Source organism: Cryptomeria japonica, chromosome 6 (assembly GCF_030272615.1).
Source record: "Cryptomeria japonica chromosome 6, Sugi_1.0, whole genome shotgun sequence".
Classification (NCBI taxonomy): Eukaryota; Viridiplantae; Streptophyta; class Pinopsida; order Cupressales; family Cupressaceae; genus Cryptomeria; species Cryptomeria japonica.
In genome coordinates, this window is record NC_081410.1 from 613,360,881 (window position 1) to 613,378,473 (window position 17,593).

Below are 17,593 nucleotides of genomic sequence, written 5' to 3' on the forward strand. Positions count from 1 at the left end.
TAGCGAGACCGTCTCCTTCAAGAGATAGTCATACCTAAGAGACGTTGTCTCTATTGTATTTTGATCATTTTGTTGTATTGGCATAGACATGACATATTTTGTACATTGATCCTTTTTTGAGATATATAGACGACACCATTTTCTTTGATCCTCATGTGATATGTTATGGATTATGCTTTCTACATGCTTTTGTTTATTCTATGATGATGTAATGCTTAGATAGATGCATGCGATGCGATATGTGATGAATATGATGTGATAATGCATGATGTTGTTAGATGTATCTTGAAAATGAGATGTATGATATGATATGTTGTGAGATGTATCTTGAAAATGAGATGCATGATATGATATGTTGTGATACTTATGCCAAATTTAAAATGATATGCAAATAATAGATTTGATATGCAACTAATTTGTAAAATTATATGCAACTAATTGATTTGATATGCAACTAATTGTAAAATGATATGCAACTAACTATTTTTGAGCATCCTCATTCTGCATTTGTCATCCCTGTATAGCCACATGTTGTTTGCTTTTTTTGTATGTATCATCATTGAGCATTGATTTGTTTTGGGATATGTTGAAAATTTATACAAGCATAATGGTATAATTGAACCATAATGACCTGAGAAAAATTTACATGATTTTTTATTTTGCAAGATAGCACAAGCGTCAAGGTATAATTGAACCAGGACGACCTGAGTGCGGATTGCATATGAACAGACAAGATTAAACCATTTGTATGTGTAAAGTGGAATCATGTCTTCAATGATATGTTGTGAATCACGTCTCGAGACAAGAATTTACACAGTACAAATGATCGCCTCACAAACAGAAAACTAAGAAAATATTGGAGTCCCCACGACGTTCTCTAGCTTTGAAGTATTGTTGAGAAAATTTAGAGGATCCAACAATTCAAAAAGTCCAAGTGCAAAAATAGTCAAAACTTTATGCAAGATGCAATAATTGATACTTCAGAAAATCATCCATCGTATTTTGTGAATCTTGTTAAGCGATCAATGTTTTGCTTTGTGATTGTGTGAGTGTTGTTTGTTGGATATGATGTTCTGAGTTTGCGACAAGTCTTGACAAGTTGAACGTGTTGCAAGTTTTGATTAATACTGCCCCTAGCAAAATGTGCCTCTTAATGTGGATATGTATAGTGATAACCAAGCCATGGTGAGATGCAGTGAAAGGATACGCGGATAAACCAGGATAGTGACTACGCTAAGTATGTCCTGGATGGATATTGTGATAAAAATGTCGTGCAATGGCCAATAGTGTTTTACTGTGGATATAATGGTATGGATATAGATAAACGATTTGTCCTCTTACAATAGCGCTTGTTGCCAGGTTTTCACCAGTTGCTTTCATTGTACCTTTTTATTTGCTTTTTCTTGATATTTTGATATTTTTTATTTTTTTGTGCATTAGACTACTCAAGTGTAGTATTTCTTCAGATAGATGTTGTTAGTTGGTTCGTCGAGCACATCTCCTTCTGAATTTGTTAGCTGATAGGCGCCTGATCCATATGCTAATATAATGACTTAGGGACCTAACCAATTAGGTTCAAATTTCCCTTTCTTTTCCCGATCTTGCTGATTTCTAGGATTTTCTTTGAGTATTAGGTCACCAATTTTAAAAATTTGGGGAATGACCTTGTGGTTGTAGCTCCTGCACATGCATTGTTGATATGCTTTGAGATGAGTGTAGGCACATTGGCATCTTTCATCTAGAAGTTCAAGCTTTTGCAGTCGGTTAACTCGATATTCTTCATCTAGGATTAAGCCTTTCAAAGAGACTCTGAGAGATGGAATTTCTACCTCCAAAGGTAAAATTGTCTCTGATCCATATATCAATGAATATGGTGTAGCTCCTGTAGGTGTGCGGATGCTAGTTTTGTATGCCCAAAGTGATGGATTAAATTGTATATGCCAATCATTTCTTGCATCATTCATTATTTTCTTTAGGATTTTCAATATTGTCTTGTTGGATGCTTCTGCCTAACCATTCCCCTGTGGGTAGTAAGATGTAGAAAAACGATGTTGGATTTTGAATTTTTCACATAGTTCTCGTACATCTTAGTTTTTGAAAGATCGTCCATTATCTATGATGATGGAACTTGGAATGCCATATCTGCAGATCAGATAATTAAGGATAAAAGAGACAATTTGTTTCTCAGTCACTGTGGTCATGGGGACTGCTTCAATCCATTTGGTAAAGTATTCCGTTGCAGTTATAATGAACTTGTGTCCATTTGAAGATGAAGGATAAATTTTTCCAACCAAGTCTAGTCCCCACTGACAAAAGGGCCAGGATGTTGTGAATGGTTGAAGTTCTTGTGCTGGCGCATGTATAAGTTTGTCATGGATTTGGCATTTAGGACACTTCTTCGCAAAGTGATAAGAGTCTTTTTCCATTATTGGCCAGTAATATCCCATTCTTAGAAGCTTTTTAGAAAGAGTAGTACCACTTGAATGTGTGACACATATACCTTCGTGAAGCTCGTGTAAAGTGGAGTCAGATTCATTATGATCAAGGCAACAAAGAAGAGTACCATCTAGACCTCAACGGTACAAAGTATCAACAGTAAGAGTATAACGGGCGGCTTGTCGGATAAAGTTACATTTTTGGTTTCGGGACAGGTCAATGGGTAGGATATTGTTCTTAGGATAGTCGTATATCAGTCCATATAATGGAGAGTCGGAACCAGTCAAGGCATAGATAACATGGGATTCAGAATGATCGTAGGTTGGGGAGAACAGTTGCTCTACCAGAAACTCATAACGACTTTGTTGCTCTGGAATTTGCAGTAGTGAAGTGATAGTAGCCATGGCATCAGTTGCTTTGTTGTCCAACCTTGGTATATGCTAGAAGGTGATGTGTACAAAATATTATTTGAAATCATCCACCATTCACTTGTATGGTAGCAGCTTGTCATCCTTTGTCTGATAGTCATTGTTGATTTGATTGATGACTAGTTGTGAATCTCCCTAGACTTTTAATTTTGTGATTCTCCATTCTATAGCCATTTTGATGCCTATAACCAATGCCTCATATTCAACAACGTTATTTGTGCTTGGAAACATAAGCCTATATGATCTTGGTATAGTGTGCCCTTCAAGAGTGATGAACAAAATGTCAGCACCTGAGCCATGTTGCGTGTAAGATCCATCAAAATATAAGGTCCATTGTTTGGTGGAGATAGCAAGAACATCTCTGTCTGGAAATTCAATCTCCATAGTTTGTTTTCCTTTGATAGCTTTTCCGCCAGTTGATCTGCAATTGCTTGTCCTTTCATAGCTCTTTGCTCTGTGTAGTGGATATCAAATTCACTGAGAATCATGACCCATTTAGCCAATCTGCCTGTAAGAGCTACTTTACTGAGTAAATATTTGAGAGGATCAATTTTTGCAACTAGCTTAATCATGTGAGCTAGCATGTAGTGCCGGAATTTTTGAGAGGCAAATACCACTGTTAGACAAGCTTTCTCGATGAATGTATAGTTGAGTTCATATCCGTTCAATGTCCTGCTGATGTAATAGATAGCTCACTCCTTTCCTTGTTGATCCTCTTGTGTTAACAATGCCCCCAGTGATATGTCTGTTGTTGAAATGTAGAGAATGAGTGGCTTCCCTTCTATTGGTGGTACTAGAACTAGTGGGCTCATTAGATATTGCTTGATTTGATAGAAGGATTCAACACATTTGGCTTCCCATCTGAATGGTACATTTTATCTAGAAAATGATTGAATGGGAGACTTTTATCTGCTAGTTCAACGATGAACCGCCTAATTGATTGGAGTCGTCCTTGTAGAGATCTAAGCTGGCTGATGTTCTTTGGTGGTGGCATCTCCATAATGGCTTGTACCTTTGCCGGATCTACTTCAATACCTTTAGCTGAAACTATGTAGCCTAGTAACTTGCCTGATGTAACCCCGAAGACACACTTCTTAGGGTTGAGCTTGACTTGGAATTTTTCCAATCTATCAAAAATATTTTCTAAGATGTTTAGATGTTCTGCTCTGGTGAAGGATTTAGCTAGTAAATCATCCACATAGTCTTCCATGAAGGTATGCATCATGTCATGAAAGATTGTCGTCATTACTCGTTGATAAGTTGCTCCTGCATTCTTTAAGCCAAAAGGCATGACATTCCAACAGTACGTTCCCCATGGACAGGTAAACGTTGTTCTATCTTGATCCTCTGGGGCTATCTTTATTTTATTATAGCCTGAAAAACCGTTCATTAGTGATAGCATTGCATGGCCTGCTGTGAGGTCTACAATTATGTCGATACTGGGCAAAGGAAAGTCGTCCTTTGGATAGGATTTGTTGACATCTCTAAAATTAGTGTATATTTTGATACTGCCATTTGGTTTTGATACTAGTACGATGTTGGAAATCCATTCAGCATAGTCGATAGGTCTGATAAATCCGATGTCTAACAGTTTCTTTAGTTCAACTTTGACCATGAGTGCTACATGTGGATTCATCTTTCTCAGTTTTTGCTTGACTGGTTTAGCTCCTGGAGCAATGGATAAGTGATGCATGATTAATTGTGGATCAATCTCAGGCATATCTGTATATGACCAAGCAAAGTTGATTTGCTTTTCTTTGAAAATTTTAATAAATTCTGATCTTTCTTCCTTTGTCAAAGATTTTGTAAGGTGTATATTTTTGGCTGCTTCTGTAGTACCAAAGTTGATTGATTCAGTGGGCTCAATCAATATGGGTGATCACTCATGATAATGCTCAGGAAGAGTGTCAAGTCTCCCATCTTTAGGTGCCTTAAAAAGGTTTTCACCCTCAGATGCGTCCTTTATTTTTACTTTTGTGTAATCTATTTCTGCCATTGACTGGTTTTCAGCAGTAGATCTTGTATTTTGCTCATTTTTGCGATTGAGAGACTTGGCACTCTCATGGTTGTAGACATCGTTACTTCGTTCACTGGTAGAGTCTATTTCCAGGTTAACGGTACATAAGTAATGGATAATGGAATGTCATTTGGTAAAATTGGTATATCATGAGTTTTAGGTTCGTCCCAGTCTATGAGGTCAAGAAAGACAAGTGGTAAGGAGTCGTTAGGTGGATCAAGTTTGACTGTTGTAAGTGTCAGGATGGAGGTATCATCATGGTTGGTTTGGGTGTTAAAGAAGTTAAGGATCTCATCAAGGTCTTCGATGGTATCATCTTCCATATAGACTTGCGCATAATGTTGCTGCTCATTTTCCTTGGCATCATAGATATTTTGTGGACCAAATTCAAGTGGTCTAGATTCTGTGCTGCGTTCTTCTTGAGAGATGGGTGTACTACTGTCATTTGCACAAATATCTTCAGTAATGTTAGAACGGCTGCCCCATTCATATTCATTCAAATCAGTCTTAGAGGTATCATCCCAAATTCTATCAATGCTGTGAACTGGTATGTTGTAGGGTGAGAACAGGTTTTTGATGATTGATACAAGTTTGAGAGTTTTCTTTGATTCTGTGTCAGATCCTGCTTCCACTTTTTGCATTTGTTCATATACTGTCTCTTCTTGAGGAGGAATGATACAATTAGGAGGTGATGCTTCTTTGTCAGATATTAGTTCTTGAATATGATGCATTTTTGTAGATGTTTCCTTCTTTTGAATGATAGGTTGTCTTTGACATTGCTTTTGTTCTTGATGTTCACATTCTTTGCGTATTGTCTCAGCTGACTCAAATAGTGCCTCCTGCCAGGAATATTCCTTGTACTTCTTCTATGCTTTCCACTGAGGTTTTTGATGTTTGTGTGGTTCCCTCTTTGGTAGTAGAGTGAGTTCAAAGTCCAATCCTTTTTTGTTTTTACTGAATTGTGAAGGAGGATCCAATGGTTCTGTGACACCTTCCTGACACTTACCAATAGGGCCTTTGCCATTTATCCCATTTGTTGCATGATTAAGTAGCCTTTTCCATACAGGTGTGTTGGTATAGCTAAATCCACAATGGTTGCTCTGTCTTCTTCCTCATCTTTGTACAGCCAACTAAGGATGTCCTTTTCCTCTGATTCATGTGCTAGAGTGCCGAGTTGGGTAAATGTGCCATCAAACTTGGTGATGGGCTGAGTTGCTTGATGTGTTGATGTTGTAGGTAATCCATGAGATTTAAGTGATTTTGGTAAGTTGGCCAAACACATGGGTTCAAAAAAGTACTCTTCCATGCCTTGTTCTTTGATTTTCATTTTCTACTTGAAATCTATAGATAATGATTTAGAATTTTCTTGTTGAAGATCTAGTGCTGAAGAAATTTTGTTTCTCTCTATTATGTGGAACCAAGTTGTCCTGGGCTGCCCCCATAGCATTACAATGCTGAAATGGGTTATGATCAACTGATATAGAAATCTTTGTTGGTATTTTGGTATGGTTTTGTCATTGATGTCAACACCTACTAAAACACTAGCACTTTGGAGATCCAACAGCATTCACCGACAAGCAAGTAACTATTGCACAATTGCTAGTATATGGTTCACCAACAAGATATAATGATCATCGGAACTTGGAATGATATGGAAGACACTTGGTAATGTTGAAGACATCATGTGGACAATTTATCTTGAAGAATTAATCATTGGTATATTCATATTTGCATATTTTCTTTTACCGGCAAATAGGTCCAGGGTTACCTAGGATTACATTGATAGGCTTATCTTTTCCAGATCAGCATGGCACACTATGGAGATGATTAATTATTGTTGTAAATACTTTAAGCCAACATGTTTAATCGGTTATTGCATCGGATATTATATTGTTTGTAAAATGTTTTATTGTAATATCTTGTAGAGCTGACCTACTAAAATTGGTCTTAGGTTATAGTATAAATGTAAGATCTTATTTGTAAGATCGAATGTGGAATGCGAAAAAGAATTGTGAGAAGGTATATGCGAGATTAAGCAGAGCTATACACGAAGACATCATTTGAAGGCGAAGCTAGGTTTTTGTGGAAGCATATCAGCATTACACCGGTACTAAATCCAACATATGAAGATTCTATTTTGTGCAGTACATTCTTATTGGATTTAACCATCCAACTGTAGTCAGTGTGACTCCCTTTTTGTGATTGAGCAGTGAGCTCTAGGCTGTTGGTCTTTCTGCATGTGCAGACCCCATTTATGTACACTTACTATCTGCAGTAGTGTCATCTGATTGTGGGTAAGGTTTCCCACCGTGGTTTTTCCCCTTACAGGGTTTCCACGTACAAATATTGGTGTTATGTGTTGTGGATGACTTTGTGTTTATGTTTCATGCATTAATCCTTACCGGTATAGCAATTAACTGTTAACACTGTCTACCAGCATACTTAACTGGTTTATCGATATTAAGCATTAAGTTGGTTAAGTTGTTTTTTGTTTGAATTTATTTGACAAATGATTCACCCCCCCCTCTCAGTTGTCTCCGGGACCTAACAATTGGTATTAGAGCTTAGTCCTCTTTTTGCAAAAGTTTAACAACTTGAGGAGATCCAATGTCTACTAATTATTTCAGGAAGGACAGTCCTAAACTTGATGGAACCAACTATGGGATATGGAAGATCGAAATGGAGACACATCTGAATTGCATTGGTAAAGACATCTGGTAAGTTACAAAGAAAGGTTATACTGCTGCTGTAGCTGGTCAGACCAGTCCAACTACCTTAGCTAAAGATGAGGAGAATGATTGCAAAGCAAGAGAAGCACTTTTGAGCGCTTTATCAGATCAACAAATCATGGGATTATCATATAGGTCTACTACTAAAGCTATTTGGGATCATTTGGAAACACTGAATGAAGGAGATTCCACAATCAAAATTGCAAAACTTGAAAGCTTTCGAGTCAGGTATGAACATCTGAAAATGGAAGAAGATTAAAGGATTTCTGCTTTTATGGAAAGAGTAAATGAAATTGTTTTGGGTATTAAATGTTGTAGAGGAACCTTAAGTGAGGATGAAATTGTTTCAAAAATTTTAAGATGATTGCCACCAGCATATAAAATGAAGGTTACTGCTATAAATGAGTTGAGAATAATGCCTAATACATCAGTAAATAGGGATACATTGATTGGAAAACTTTCAGCTTTTGAAATTGAGGAATTTGGTCATGTTGCTACTATAAAGACAGATTTGGCCTTTAAAGCATCAACATCATCTGCTCCATCATTTGACAAAATAGATTGGAAAGCCTTTTATACAAGAGAACTTGAAGAAACTAGGAAGGAGAATGAAGAGCTTGAAGAACTTGAAGCACTATTTGCAAGGAAAATGCCTAAAGGTCCAGTTGGAAGTAAGTATGAAGGTAAAGCACACTTTAAATGTTTTAATTGCAATAAGATTGGTCATATGGCTTCGAGATGCCCTGATAGACATGCTAGACTAAGAGAAGAAGCTAGAAGAACATACAAGCCTAATCCTGAATATCAGAGATACAGATTTAAGAAGAACAAAGACAAATCTTGCTACATTGCTGATGAAGGTGTGACTGATGATTCTGATGAGGATCCAGTAGACAATGGATGGGTTTTTTTTGCTATAACAGAAGATCAACTGGTTGAACCGGCACCTACTACTCAACCGGTAGAACAAGCCCTAGCTGCTAAAGTTGAAGTAAAGGATGAATGGATCATTGACTCAGGATGCTCGCATCATATGACAGGAGACAAAGGTAAATTCTTGAACTTTCAAGAATACAATGGAGGTTTAGTAAGATTTGGAGATGACAAAGCCTGTTCAATCAAAGGTAAGGGTACAATATCTGTTGATGGTAAGCATAACACTGACAATGTTTACTATGTTGAAGGATTAAAGCATAATCTTTTGAGTGTTGGTCAATTAGTTGAGAAAGGATTTCAGTTACAATTTAAGAATGGAAAATGCGAAATCATGAATAGAACTGGTTTAGAAATTGCAATGGGTAATCAGACTAGAGGCAATATCTTTCATTTGAATAACAGTGAAAAGGCATGCTTGATTGCACACATAGATGAAAGTCGGTTATGGCATAAGAGACTCTGTCATGTAAACTTTGATTGCATGGTAAAGATCAGTACTTCTAAGGCAGTTAGAGATCTACCTAAAATTGTCAAACCTCATAATACAATTTGTAAGGAATGTCAATTTGGAAAACAAGTTAGAGCTAGTTTCAAAAGTATTCCAGAAAAATCCAATAATGCTCTTGATTTGATTCACACTGATTTATGTTGTCCAACTAGAACTAAAAGCTTACAAGGTGATAGATATTTCATACTAATTGTAAAGCGGAAAATCGATCGAACCCTAGTTGCTCTCCCCTCTTCCAACTCCAAGGAGAGAGAAAGGAGGTTGCTAGGGTTGATGGTTTTCACTTGGGAGACTTTACATTCAAAAGAGGGGTTGAAACCCACAAGATCCAATCCCACACAAGGCAAGATTGGATGCTAAATGAGTTTCAAGGGTTAAGACAACAAGGCTACCCTCTTTTGTAAAGAATGTTGATAGAAGAATTAAGCTAGGAATGCATAGAAAGTGAGAAAGATCCGCTTATAAACTGAGATAGGGATACAGGATGAAGCTGCGGACCTGGAATTAGCAGTAAAATGTCGATACGGCGCTGTCCTGCAAATTTGAGTGAAAGTTGACGGGACGATGGCGCCCGGCGTGCACACGGTCCTCCGAAAAATCCGCGAAACGAAGGGGGATCTGTTCGTCTCTGCACAAGGATTCCAGATCTTCAATTTCAGCCGCGTACCTGCAACCTACACACAGAAAAGTGAAGATGATTGGGGGGTTAGGGATTAGGGGTTTGCCCTTAGGTCAAACCTCGGTTTTGGAATTAACCAAGAAATGAGAAATGCTGTAAATGTAAATGTCTGTAATGTAAAACAAGTACTAATACCTTATTGTAAGGATGTTTGTATCCTTATATGCAAAGGTATAGATGTTGTTGTTTGTTGTATGTTGTATGTTGTAGTATGTGATCTCCTCTTCAATGGTTGAATCCTTGTCTTGAATGCAACACTTAGCCTTGAATGGAGACTTAGAAGGAATGCTTGAATGCTTGAATGCTTGAATGTTTGAGTATTTGAGTATCGTTTCCACGTGTTGTACACATATGTCCTTTCTTTTCCTACCTCCTCAAGTGAGAGGGGAAATGTAGTTTATATACTTGTCAATTAGGGTTGATAGACTGATTTTTCCGACCTTAGGCCGACCAAGAAAGATAATTTCCAATTTGCAAACAAAAAGACCCGAAGTCCCATAGGAGACCGGGCCCAAAATAGGGCCAGGGACCAGGGCGCTGGGCGCCATGGTCCTGGGGGACCAGGGCGCTGGGCGCTCTGGTCCCACCTCCCGGGACAACAGGGTGCAAAGGAGGTTCAGGCCAGGGTGCTTGAAAAATGCAGTTTTTGGTGTCGTGGACAAGTTTCGGGGTCTCCATTCAGGTTCCGTGTTGCGTCGCCATCGTGAAGACCCAAATGCGGTCGAAATTGCAAGTGTCGCAATTTTAGGACGCTACATTTAGCCCCCACTTTAGCGGGAGTATGTATGCTCATACTTCCGGTAAAGTACAAGGAAACAACATTGAAAGACTTTCGCCACGTCAAGGAGGCAAGACACACCAAGCCCCCAGTGGACTAAGGATCTTACGACTTCGATTGACAAAGTAAAAGGGAAGATCATGAGGGAGAACCATGACTGTCAGTAGTAAGGTTCCCTCACTATGAGTCATTCAAGAGAAATACCGAAAATTTTCAAGGCAAAGCTAAGTTCGCCAAGAAATTTTTGAGGGATAGATGGGGTGTATGCCCCCCTACGTTAAAGCGGTCGCACACACCTCAACGGGGGTGATTGCTTTAACGTAGTGATACACATAAGAAATGAGAAAGGAAAGGAGCACGTTATTGCAAAGATTTAGCCCCCAAGTGTGAGATAAACCCAAGGATAATAGACACAAAACACAAAGCACGAGGTGACTTCGCTTTCCTCGGGGTCAGTATGTTGTATGATAGTTTATGTATATCATATGTATGTATGCATAATTGTTCTTCATTCCCCAATCAAGGAAAATCACCTAGAAGAAGGGAACACATGTGTTTGTTTGTTTTTTTGAGTCAACATGAGAGAGACCAAAAGAGATCTCAATGCTTTGCATCGTCCTCAAGTAGACAACACTAAGGACAACAAATAGAAGAATGAGAATAACATATAGAAGAAGTAACAAAAGAGAGGAAGAGAGAATCTGCTATGCTAATGTAACTAGTCTAGCACGTCATCTACCCCCGGATCTTGCTGATCAATGTTTCGAGAAGGTAGGGAACACGCTAGAGGAGGAACATCCAACACAGCAGATGGAGCTATCACAAGATCCAAACAAGGGCTATGTTCATGTTCCAAGCCACGCTGTTCTTGTCTAGGAGCTAGGATAAGTGCTTTAGAAAATTCATTAGATAAATGGTTATCAATATCAACAAGTTCATATTCACTATCGGAAGCAAGAGGAGTAACATTTTCATCACGAATAACATTTTCATCTATAGCATCATCAAGATTTATAAAAATAGGGTCTTTAATTTGCTCAGGATCAAGACCATCATGCATCTTATGTTTAGGAGATTTTGGAGAAAATGGAATAATGCTTGTTGAAGGTGTTTTTGGAGATTGTAAAGTTTGAGAAGCAGCTGCTTGAGCTCTAAGACGACGCTTTCGTCGGCGTTCACGCGCAGAATGATTTCGTCTAGTCTTAGTAGGAAGTGGAGAAGATTGAGGAGGAGGAATGTTCTCATCCTTATCACTTGGGTGTTTAGGTTGTGGTCTCTTAGGCTGGATAATAGGAGAAGAAGAAGGTCTCTTCTCTCTATAAAAAGGAGGAGGAGGAACTGCTCCATATAAAGGAGGAATTTTTGGTTTAGGAAGAAGACCAAGTCCATCATGACGAAGAGGTATAGGTCTACTTTTAGAAGGTTTATTAGGCATAGACATAGTCACATCCATAGGGATGGGTTGGGAATCTTCTTGAGGAAAGACATTAGTTTTATCTTTCAAAGGAAGAGCTTCCTTCTCAAGAACGGTAGGAATATCAAGTTTAGGTGTTCTGGGTTCACTTAAAGATAGGATCATATCTGTTTTCCACTTTTGATAAGATTTGAAAAGATGATCACTTCGCGGAGGAAGAGATTGGAATTGTTTAGGCCAAAAATAATCAATAGGAATGCTAGAAGTTCTTTCAGCTGGTTTAAAGAGACTATGATTGATAGTAACAACTTCACCATTATGGGGAAATTTCAAACATTTGTGAATAGGAGAAGCAATAGCTTTCATGGACGATAGCCAAGGATAGCCAAGCTTCACACGAAATTGTTCGGACGAAGGAATAATAGCAAAGTTCACATCAAGGGATTTGTTATGAACTTCAATAGGTAATGTAATAGAACCAATTGTAGGAGAAGAAAATGCATCAAATAATTTCACAATCACATCTGTTTTGTCATAAATCACTTGATTCAATTGCAAAGTAAAAAGGAATTCTTCATTAATAACATTAACCATGCACGAAGGATCAATAAGCACTCCACGGCAAGGTGTATTCTTGACTTTTGCAACTATGTACAAAGGACCATCAGGTGCCCTGATATTTTCACTAGAATCAAATGTGATGGAAGGTTCTTTAGGGTTTTCTTGCTGCTCTACAAAGTTAATCACATTCGGAGTCATAGACACAAGACCATCAGATGAGAGAGAGGAATCATTAGTCTCAATCGCATTAGAGGTATGAGAAGGTAATGGATCAGTAAAAATCTGAAGATTTTGGTTAGGAGGAGCTACAGATGTGTTGCCTTTATCATTCACTCCCGAAACAGAGATAGTATTATTATCAATCAAATCTTGAATTTTACCCTTTAAAGAAAAACATTTTTCAGTATCATGCCCCGGTTGACGATGAAATTGACAAAAAGATTTGTTATCAAAATAAGGTGAAGTAATCTTTGCAGGATCAATTTGCCTTATAGGAGGAAGAGTAAGCACATTTTGTTCCAATAACTTATTCATAATACTATGCAATGATTCATTCAAAGGAGTATACTTTCTTTCTTTCTTGAAAAATTTAGAAATAGGAGGCACACCTGATGCTGCATTCACATTGTTGTTGATGATGTTTTCATTGAATTTGATGGAATCTCTATTCGGTTTAATCTTTCCAAATGGTTGTTGACTGCTATCACCCTTATCACTCGGAGCCATAGGATGTGATTGTTCCATTTGACTCACAGTCAGTTGATAATTGTGAAGAGTTGCACACAACTGTTGGAAAGAAGTAAACTCAGAAAACAGAAGTTTGTCTCGAATATATTTTTGTAAATTAGAAATAAAGATTCTTTGAATATCATTGTCAGGCACTGGAAAAGAAATTTGAGCATACAAATGCTTATATCTACCAATGAAATCAGTCACTTTTTCTTTAACACCTTGTTTACAATGCATTAAATCAATCAAAGTAACCTTAGGACTTATATTGTTTTGAAATTGTTGAATGAAAGCATTTGCGAGTTGTTCAAAAGAAGTAATAGAATAAGAAGGCAACGAGCAATACCATTGTAGGGCTTTGTCTCTTAATGTTCTAGTAAACAGTTTTGCAAGCAACCTTTGGTCATAAGCAAAATCAGTACAGATTGTTTGAAAAGTCTTAACATGTGTTAGAGGATCACCTTTACCATTATAAAGCTCCAAATGCGGGATTTCAACATGTTTAGGAGGGATAGCTCGAACAATGTCAAGAGAAAGTGGGCTCGCAACATCAAATGTGGGCACACTAAACTTAGATTGATTCATAGAGGCAATTTGTTGTTGTAAAGAAGAGACAGTTTGTGCAAGATTGTTAATGGTCGCTTCAGTCGAAGAATTCATATTAGATGTGTTAGATTGAGATGGAGGTGTTATGTTATTGAAAGAAGGTAAAGAGTAAGGTGGTGGGACTCTATGATAATTAGTCATAGGAGATGATTGGACAGGAGGAACACTACAAGGAGGAATGGAATGATTGAATGAATTGCCCCCTTGCGTCATGTTCATTTGTGAATATGTAATAGGAACACTCATTGAAGGAATGAATGAAGAAGTCGGATTGAATGAAGGAAGAGGGTTAATTGAAGAAGAAGGATTGCCCCCATGACTGGTGATCACAGGAGGAATGTCTTGTATAGAAGTAGTCATTATGTTTGATGTAAAGGTAGGTATGCTAGCAATAGAAGTTGTCAAAGGGATAGAGTGATTGGCTTGAGTGGGAGGTTGTGTATAACCTAAAGTTTCAGCACAACTCTTCATAGGCATCACATTCGAATCCACAATGTGTGCAATACCACGCAAAATATCAATTCCATTCTTATCACTTTGAAGCATATGTTTTAGACCCTCAATTAAAGGAAGAGCTTGACTATCGGGGTATTCTTGAGACATCCATTGTCGAAAATCGTCAAATTGATTATCCAATTTCGCAAGTTGTTCAACAGAAACCTCATGGAGAGCTTCTTCATCATTAGGAGGATTAGAGGAATTACTCGTGTCCTCGTTAAAAAGGCTATTCAAATTAGGTTCCATCTCCTCAGTAATTAAACCTCGGAAAGACTTAATTCTAAGGCTTCGTCTAACGGGAATAGTGTAAGTAGGGCTTATTGTTGTAAAACTCATGCACAAGAAAGGGAGAAAAAATTTTGAATTTTAGAGGTAGCAAATTTTAGTAAAATCAGCCAATCTTCTGGATTTAAGCTGTTAAATACAATCAGGACAATCTCCCGAAATTTCAGAAAAAATGTCAGGGACCGTGGCGCTCGGAGTGCACACGGTCCCGGCAACTTTTTTCGAAATTTGCAGGGATGAAAGTTATGATGATTTTAGAGCTAATCTGAAAAAAATTGAGTGATTTTACGATCTGTAGATAGGCCAAATTAAAGTTGCAATCTCGAAATTGAACCCTACCAAGATTGTCGAAAAATGCAAAATTTTGAATTTTGAAAAAGAGAGGGAAACTAAAATTTTGAATTTTATGATTTTAGAGGGAATGTCAAAAGCAATGCAAGTTTTGAAATTTAAAAATTGACTCAATTTCATGCAAAATTCAATTTTGAAAGCAGAAATTAAAGTTGTTGTAATTAAGCACTTAATTTCAAAAGTCACAAATTGCAAGAATTTGAATAAAGCACTGAAATTTCGAATGAATGCAAACACACTTTTCAGATTTAGGACAGTAAGAACACAATTTTGACACAAAATTTCAATTTCAATGATTTTTGAATGATTAGGAACCTTAATCCAAGCAATCACAAGACCAACTTTGACTGTAATTTTGAAAGTGTTGTAATTGATAGAATCAGCCAAAATTCTGGATTTTAGCAGGAAAATACAGTAAGATCTAACTCCCAAAATTTCAGAAAAAATGTCAGGGACGATGGCGCTCGGGGTGCACACGGTCCTCGCAACTTTTTTCCAAATTTTCAGAGATGAAAGATATTGTGATTTTATTGCGGAATCCAAAGTTACAACTGATTTGGAGATGTTTTGATCAGTGAAATTGTCGGACAAAGGTTGAATCAAGAGGGTTTCAAAAATTAGGGTTTTGACACTTAACCACTTAATTTTCAAAATTAAAGCACAAATATGAGCTGATAATTTGTAATAGAAGGGCAGATCTAAAACAAGCATTAACATTTAGACATTTCACAAGCTTAATTACTAAAAAGAAAATTTAGGGTTTTTATGCAATTAACCTCTAAAATTTTGCAAAAGATCAAACATGGAAATGTAATCAAGGAATCAAATTTTCAAATCTATCCATGAATAATCAGAAAGGATGTTCACGTCGGGTTCACCAAAATGTAAAGCGGAAAATCGATCGAACCCTAGTTGCTCTCCCCTCTTCCAACTCCAAGGAGAGAGAAGGGAGGTTGCTAGGGTTGATGGTTTTCACTTGGGAGACTTCACATTCAAAAGAGGGGTTGAAACCCACAAGATCCAATCCCACACAAGGCAAGATTGGATGCTAAATGAGTTTCAAGGGTTAAGACAGCAAGGCTACCCTCTTTTGTAAAGAATGTTGATAGAAGAATTAAGCTAGGAATACATAGAAAGTGAGAAAGATTCGCTTATAAACTGAGATAGGGATACAAGATGAAGCTGCGGACCTGGAATTAGCAGTAAAATGTCGATACGGCGCTGTCCTGCAAATTTGAGCGAAAGTTGACGGGACGATGGTGCCCGGCGTGCACACGGTCCTCCGAAAAATCCGCGAAACGAAGGGGGATCTGTTCGTCTTTGCACAAGGATTCCAGATCTTCAATTTCAGCCGCGTACCTGCAACCTACACATAGAAAAGTGAAGACGATTGGGGGGTTAGGGATTAGGGGTTTGCCCTTAGGTCAAACCCCAGTTTTGGAATTAACCAAGAAATGAGAAATGTTGTAAATGTAAATGTCTGTAATGTAAAACAAGTACTAATACCTTGTTGTAAGGATGTTTGTATCCTTATGTGCGAAGGTATAGATGTTGTTGTTTGTTGTATGTTGTATGTTGTAGTATGTGATCTCCTCTTCAATGGTTGAATCCTTGTCTTGAATGCAACACTTAGCCTTGAATGGAGACTTAGAAGGAATGCTTGAATGCTTGAATGTTTGAGTATTTGAGTATCGTTTCCACGTGTTGTACACATATGTCCTTTCTTTTCCTACCTCCTCAAGTGAGAGGGGAAATGTAGTTTATATACTTGTCAATTAGGGTTGATAGACTGATTTTTCCGACCTTAGGCCGACCAAGAAAGATAATTTCCAATTTGCAAACAAAAAGACCCGAAGTCCCATAGGAGACCGGGCCCAAAATAGGGCCAGGGACCAGGGCGCTGGGCGCCATGGTCCTGGGGGACCAGGGCACCGGGCGCTCTGGTCCCACCTCCCGAGACAGCAGGGTGCAAAGGAGGTTCAGGCCAGGGTGCTTGAAAAATGCAGTTTTTGGTGTCGTGGACAAGTTTTGGGGTCTCCATTCAGGTTCCGTGTTGCGTCGCCATCGTGAAGACCCAAATGCGGTCGAAATTGCAAGTGTCGCAATTTTAGGACGCTACACTAATTATTGATGATTATTCTAGAATGTGTTGGGTTACTTTTCTCAGAGAAAAATCAGAAGCACTTGGAAAGTTCAAACTATTCAAAGCAATGGTTGAAAATGAAACCGGTAAGAAAATCAAATGTTTAAGATCAGATCAAGAAGGAGAATTCACATCTAAGGACTTTAATACATTCTGTGAAGTGAATGGAATCAGAAGACAACTATCAGCACCTCGGACACCACAATAGAATGGAGTTGTTGAAAGGAAAAACAGAACTATCTTGGATGCAGCAAGAAGTATGTTATCTGAAGCAAATTTACCACATGTGTATTGGAGAGAAGCAGTCAGCATAGCGGTCTATACATTCAACAAAGTTCACATCAAAGGTGAAACCGATAAGACCCCTCATGAACTATGGTTTGGTAATACTCCTACTCTTAAGTATTTCAGAATTTTTGGAAGTAAATGTTATATTAGAAGAGATGAGTATATTGGCAAATTTGATCCTAGAAGTGATGAAGGAATTTTTCTTAG